Genomic DNA, 7,087 nt, shown 5'->3' with positions numbered 1-7,087 from the left:
CTTTAATAGAGTAAGTTGTGGTTATGCCATCGCCTAAAATTGTGCACTGTGTACCCAAAACATTACCTGCCTCGAAACAAGGGATGGATAAATGCCTGTTGATTGAATATTGGATGAATTAAACATACATTGCTACCCCAGGTTCTCATTCCTGTATTTAAGAAATGTCCCCAACATTCTAGAAGATTACTACTGAGATTCTCTTAACTGTAAGTTAGTAAGTGCTTTTGAAGGCCCAATATATGTGCATGCATACAATTTAAATTACAGAGTCCCCCTCTTAGTTTCTTGTCTCATTTTGACATCACTCTGGGTATGTCAATTTCTTAAAAAGCTACATTCTTCACATGCGATTTGACTTCCTCTTGATCTTATATTTTATGAGTCTGAAGATCAACATGTGCCCTCATCAGTTTTACATTACCATACAGACTGTCAAGATTACTTCATTCAGACCTCCCCATGTGTCACCATGGGGTTAAGAAGTATACTGCGGTAGAGGATGACCAAAATCTTTTGACTAAAGCTTCCCCTCCCATGACCCTTACAACAGGACCAAATCTCTCATGATATGTAAAAATACGGCAATCAAGCACCCTCTTGATGTTATAAGGGCAAAAAGAATTTAAAAAAAAAAAGAGAGAGAACAAACATAATTCTGTCTTAAGAATATAATGATAACCTTGTTAGCAAGTCAAAATAAAATGGTATTCTTCAGTTTCATGAGGTGACTCCACTTACACAAAAGCAAAAAAGTTTATCATACATATTTAAAGGAATGTCTTGTGAAAGAGGAATGAGACTCAGGCTAAATGTTATCAAGGGTAGAGTTTACGTCACCATTTAGAAACTCAGGTGGATATACTGTCTCCATCTGAGGAAAGTAGAAAGTCCTCCCTCAGATGGTAATGAGTTCTACCACCAAACATGTTTAAGTCAGATCAGGCATCAAATTCCAGAAGTAAACATCAATTGATTCAAAGGGGGAAAAATCTTAAACAGAAACTGGCAGTGTTAGGTTAAAATTCCTAACATGAGCATTCTGGGATTCTATCAGAGAGGAGCTCAGACTGTGCTGTTTGCCAGCAAAGTCTCACAGAAAGAAAGAAACAATGAAAAAAAGCTAAAGCATAAAAAACAGAAAATAGATGCTAACATAGAAGTAACACCTACTCTACAACTAATTGCTGGTGTGATTCTCCTCTAATTGCATGGCTGCGAATGTGTCTTTTCTTCTTAAATCTTCTGCCACGATGGCTAAATCCAAGCATAGTTTACAGCAGCTCTTAGAAGGAAATACATTTTGGAGTAGAAGTTGTAGAATTCCCTTCACAATACCTGTCATTATTCTATTTGATCTTATTGACTTCAGTATCATTCTCAGGTGATACTTTCCAGATTAATGAGTGGATTGCTTGCAGAGAGGAAAGTAAACACTTTTCTCTTAATGAAATGCATTAAAGAATTAACTTTATGTCTGCCCATTTTATAGGAGTGGTATTTCTAAGCCCTGTTAAAATTGTTTTATAGACTTCCTAACCACTATAACACATTAGGGGGTAATCACATTAGATGTTGCCTGCTGAGCCTGGCAAGACTTGGTCAGTAGTTTAAAGAAACAGTTCCAATAATGCAGTCAGCTCACTAGTAGCTGGGTGACTCTAACTGAAATAACTGGACTCTACCATTAGTCCAAATAAGCACTTCAATCCCATTTTTGCTTCATTTGAAACCAAGATTAAGAAGATGCCACTTATAAAAATGATCTTCATTATAATATTCTCCTCAAGGGTCAGGATTGTAGGAATATAAGTAAAACCTCATACTGATACACATTTTTAGATCATGTGTCTGTAAGTTTTGATTATAAGTATCAATTACCCACATAATCAAGTCACTTCTGTGGCTATATAATTCCGATTATATACTAAATCTCAACGTGTCCATTTCAATTGACAACTATTAGGTGAAGATCAAGCAGACTTTATGCTGATACTCTTGACAAAGCACACTCACTATGGTGTGGATGGAGATTATGCCTTATCGCTGTAGGAGCTGGACCCAAAGATTCCCTTATCCTACCTCCCATTATCCCCACATCTTGCTTCCAGACACTTATGAAGTCATCTCCTACACTGTACTAGGATGCGTCTGTGTGCCTATAGAATGTAGCAGAGGTGATGGTATATCATTTCAGAAGTGAGGTTGGATTCTGTCTTTTGGGTCATTCTTCCTGAGGGAAGCAAGCCAGCTGCCGTGTTGTGAAGATACTGAGAGCCAATAGAGAGGGCCATATGGCAAAGGAGTGAGTTATCCAAGCCCAGAAAGAGAATAAATGTTTGTTGTTTGAAGCTACTAATTTTGTGATCATTTTTTCTTGCAGTAATAACTAAATTCAGCATGTAAGAAATGGGATGCTACACTAAGAAAAATTCTAAAATAGGAGAATAACATGGAACCGAGGGTAATGCTGGTAAAAGCTTAAAGTGGCTAGAACACAAAGACCTAAAGAATTAAAAAAATCTAATGGAAAAATATAATTAGCAATAAGGTTGCCTGTAATAATGCAGTAGACAAAAATGTGCTAAAGAACTGAGTGATTCTGCCTAAAGATTTTCCATTCAAAGTATTAAGAGTGTCCCTTGTTCCTCCTTGTTGTATATGAGAAAACTTTTCAGGAAAGATAAATTAAAGGAAGAACTGATAAGCAAAAAGAGGTCATTATCATTGCTAACAATATTCTATTAATAAATATGTAATGCAATGAGATGACATAACAACTTCCTTAAAATATGCAAATGGAGATTTTGAACAGATTGGTTAACATAAAATAAATTGAAATGGTAGTTAAAGACAAGTTTTCCATTGCAACATTCCAACCCACCCTACATTAAATTATCATCATTATCTGTCACAAACTGAGTCTGGAGTTCTCTCTTGTTCAGCAAGAGAGGGGATACAAAATTAAATACGAGAGATGCTAATGTCTGGGAGGAGACAAGAGCCCAGAACAGATATGTTTTGTGTCCATTTCTACTGAGCGCATAAGATCTTACACACGTGGTGAATGTGAAGAAAAGAAGATCTGACACATGTGAATGTGGGGAAAATAATTAGACAGTAATCATTAACTTGCATGTGTAAAAAGCAAAGGGTTTGGAGAGGGGCAAATGGTGTTTGTGATCAAGGTATACTGGCACCAGATGGAAAGAAATTCCCTGCAGGTGATATAACAAGTTACTTGTGATTTCCTTACAATATTTCACTAACTTTGGGCACTTTCACCCCATGGTGGCGGCTTTCCGCACTAAGCTTTTTTCTAACCCATTTATGGAAGTATAAGTAATTCTTGAACCCATTTCGCCACAATCATCTTCATTATCATCATCATCATCATTATGGTTGATAGAATGATAAGTGAGAGTTACCAAACCATCCAGGATAACTTATGCTTATTCTTATTTTCCTAGGGCAACTATGATGAAGTAATACAAAATATGCTCAGACAAAACAACAGAAATTTATCCTTTCAGAGTTCCGGAGCTAGAAGGCCAAAAGATGTTGACATGGCCGTGCACTCTCTTCTAGTTTTTGGTAGACTTTTTTTTTTAAATAGACCTTATATTTAGAGCAGCTTTAGGTTAAAGCAAAACTAAGTGGGAAGGTACAGAGATTTGTTATAAATTTCCTTCCCCTAGACATGTATAGCTTCCCCCATTATCAGCATCCTCCACCAGCAAAGTGCATTTATTACAACTAACGAACAGCACATTATTATCATCCAAAGCTCATAGTTTACATTAGCATTCACTTTTGCCATTGGGCATTGGGCATTTCTTTGGGTTCAGACAAATGCACATGACATGTATTTTCCAGTAGAACATCAAACAAAGTAGTTTCACTGAATTTGTAATACTCGTATTTATCCTGCCCTCCTCTCTGATCCCTGGCAACCAATTATCATTTCACTGTCTCCATAATCTTGTCTTACCCAGAATGCCATACAGTTAGTAACAAACAGTATGTAGTCTTTTCAGGTTTGTTTCTTTTACCTAGTAATCCACATTTAACTTTCTTCATGTTTTTTCATGGCTTGATAGCTCACTTCTCTTTAGTGCTGAATAATATTCCATCATCTAGATGTACCTAGTTTATCCATTCACCTACAAAGGGATGTCAAGGTTGTTACAAGTTTTAGCAATTATGAATAGAAATGTTTTAAACACCCATGTGCAGGCTTTTGTGTGAACATAGGTCTTCAACTTCTTTTGGTAAATACCAAGCAGTATAACTGGTGGATCGTATGGTAACAATATGTTTAGTTTTGTAAGAAACAACCAAATTGTTTTGCATAGTAGCTGTGCCTTTTTATATTCCCAAAAGTGATGAATCCAAGTTCCTGTTACCTCATATACTTGTCAGTATTTGGTGCTGTCACTGTTCTGGAATTTGGCAATTCTACCAGGTATCTCATTGGTATCTGAACTTGCATTTATTTAATTATCTATAATGTGGAGCATCTTTTATTATGCTTATTTGCCACCCATGTATCTTCTTTGGTGACATATCTGCTAAGGTCCCTGGCACATTTTTATATCAGGCTGTTTATTTTTTTATTGTTGAGGTTTATTTTAATTAAAAAAATTAATGTTTATTTTTCAGATTGAGAGAGAGAGAGAGAGAGAGAGAGAGGAGGGAGTGGGTGCAGGGCAGAGAGAAAGAGGCGGAGACAGAATCTGAAGCAGACTATGAGCTCTGAGCTGTCAGCACAGAGCCTGATGCGGGGCCTGAACTCATCAACAGTGAGATCATGACATGAGCCAAAGTTGGACACTCAACGGACTGAGCCACCCAGGCACCCAGTCTTATTGTTGAGTTTTAAGAGTTCTTTGTGTATTTTGTATAACAATCCTTTATTAGAGACACCCTTTAGAAATATCTTCTCTGAGTCATTATTCTTTTCATTCTTTTGAGAATGTATTTTGCAAAGCAGCAATTTTTAATTTTATTGAATTCCAGTTTATCAAATTTTTTCTTTCATGGATTATGCTTTTATTCTTTTATTTAAAAAGTCATTGTCAAACTCAAGGTCATCTACATTTTCCTGTATGTTATCTTCTAGGATTTTTATGTTGTTTTTTACACGTAGGTCTTTAACCCACTGTGCATTAATTTTTGTGAAAAGACCTTCCTTTTCTACTGGCTCCTTCTCTTCTGAGCTATTTTCATATGTTGCTGTTGTTGTTCCTGAAAATCCATCTGAGCTGTTTCGGTCCCTACAATTCCTGGCCATGGTGATCTGGAGGCTGATGGCAGTGAGGTTCTGTCACTGTAGGACCAGTCCAAATCCTCATCATCAAAGATGACCATTCTTCTGAGATAGTTGAGATCACACTAAATCAATTGCTTCCCTTGGAAGCTTTCAGGGCCAAGGAGATCATTACTGTATGCATTATGAAAGGAAAATCATTTCTGAAAGAGTTCATGGTGAAATACATGTACAATCAGTTGATTAGATCGGACATTATAATGAACCACTGACTGGTTTTTCATAAAGAGGTCTAATGAGAGAGCACAATAATTCAGATATGGACTTGTCTTCCTTTTCAACAAGAGGATGGCTAAAACGGTTGCAGTGTATTGATCGACACTCAGGGAACTTTTGACAGTCAGTCTGAGAGATTCACCCACAATATTTCTCCTTGGCGAAATGATAAGCTTAATATAGGTATATTAAGATCCCAAAATGTCTAAGAGAATGATCTTCAGAATCTTCAGCTTTTTTATGAGTATGGCTGACTGGCACGGGGGGAAATATTTCTGAAGCCACTTCAAAACCTGATATTTTTTGTTTGAGAACTAAAGTTCCCCATATGAATTTGGGAAGCAATAGTGGCACTAGTTCTTAGAAAACTTCCTCAAATTTTCAGAAAACTAATATGAAGAACTACAGAATGTTTGAAAACACATCTACTGGTTTCACCAATATCTACTGTTTTCTACTATCTCATCCTGGCTTAAGAGTAGTTACCAATCCATACTTTGATAGAAAATTTAAAGAAAAATGGAGAATTTTATTATATGCCTTTGTCCTGAGAGTCCAGATATTAAAGAATAATAAAATAAATTCACTTGCAAAGGTTTGGTGGACTACTTCAAGAATTGTATAAAAATGTGTTAATGTGAAGAATTACCATATACCAAAACCATGTACAGACCAAAACAGAAGTTAACAATTTAGTGTCCATAGCAACTGATCAAGACCTATACAACAGAAAGATAAAAAAGATTTATGGTTGTAGCAAACCATTTCTGGTCCCAAATGACTTGCAGACCAAATATCTGGAGCTTAAGAAAGAATTTGTAAAACTATACTGAAGTGAAAAAGATGCATGGGAAAGAATGTAACTAGTGTTATCAGCAGCAGTTGGGGAGTAAAACAGATAAACTCTACATCCAGTATATCAAGCAGAATAATAGCAAAAATATCTTCCATGCAGCTCGTACCCCACCACACTGTTTATCATCATCTTTATCATATAAGTGATTGCTGGTATAACTAGATTCATTAGTTTGGAGCATATAGCTCAACAACGCAATATGATAAAGGAATTGACCCTTATCACCCTGTGTTCCTGGGCATATATTTGTTACTCTGGAGAATACCAACAGCTGATGCTGTAATAGATCAGGTAGGTATAGCCTTGTTGGACTTGGCCTTTATACAAGCTTCACAGTACAGCAGCAACCAATAAAAATCTATATCATCTAGCTTTTCCTGCTCCAAAGTCAGACTCTACTACAGTACTAGAAAGGAAGAAAATTTAATTCAAATTTTAAAAAGTGGTGATGTGTAACTAATTTTCAGTTAAATATTAAGTTTTATGTCTCTTTGCAAAGATTCAAACTGCTTTTATCAGAACAGAGTAAAACACCAAACAGCTCTGAAGACTGCAAAAAGTAAAAGTTCTTTTACTTCAGTATTTAATAAGCAGATGTATGTATATATGGTTATATCATTTTGTTAGCATGCTGTTTCCTGATTTTGTGTTCAAATATGCTGTCATAACTTAAAGTATTTGTCAAT

General features: G+C 36.0%; 1 pseudogene; it reads left to right on the top strand.

Moving 5' to 3' along the window:
* Positions 1-2,017: 2,017 nt before the first annotated feature.
* On the top strand, positions 2,018-6,828 carry LOC120220322 (annotated as a pseudogene).
* Positions 6,829-7,087: the final 259 nt, after the last annotated feature.

The sequence above is a fragment of the Hyaena hyaena genome, unplaced genomic scaffold (genome assembly GCF_003009895.1).
Source record: "Hyaena hyaena isolate Hyena2069 unplaced genomic scaffold, ASM300989v1 scaffold_688, whole genome shotgun sequence".
In the NCBI taxonomy this organism is placed as follows: Eukaryota; Metazoa; Chordata; class Mammalia; order Carnivora; family Hyaenidae; genus Hyaena; species Hyaena hyaena.
Note: the sequence above shows the minus strand (reverse complement) of the source record. Positions and strands in the feature narration are given on the sequence as shown.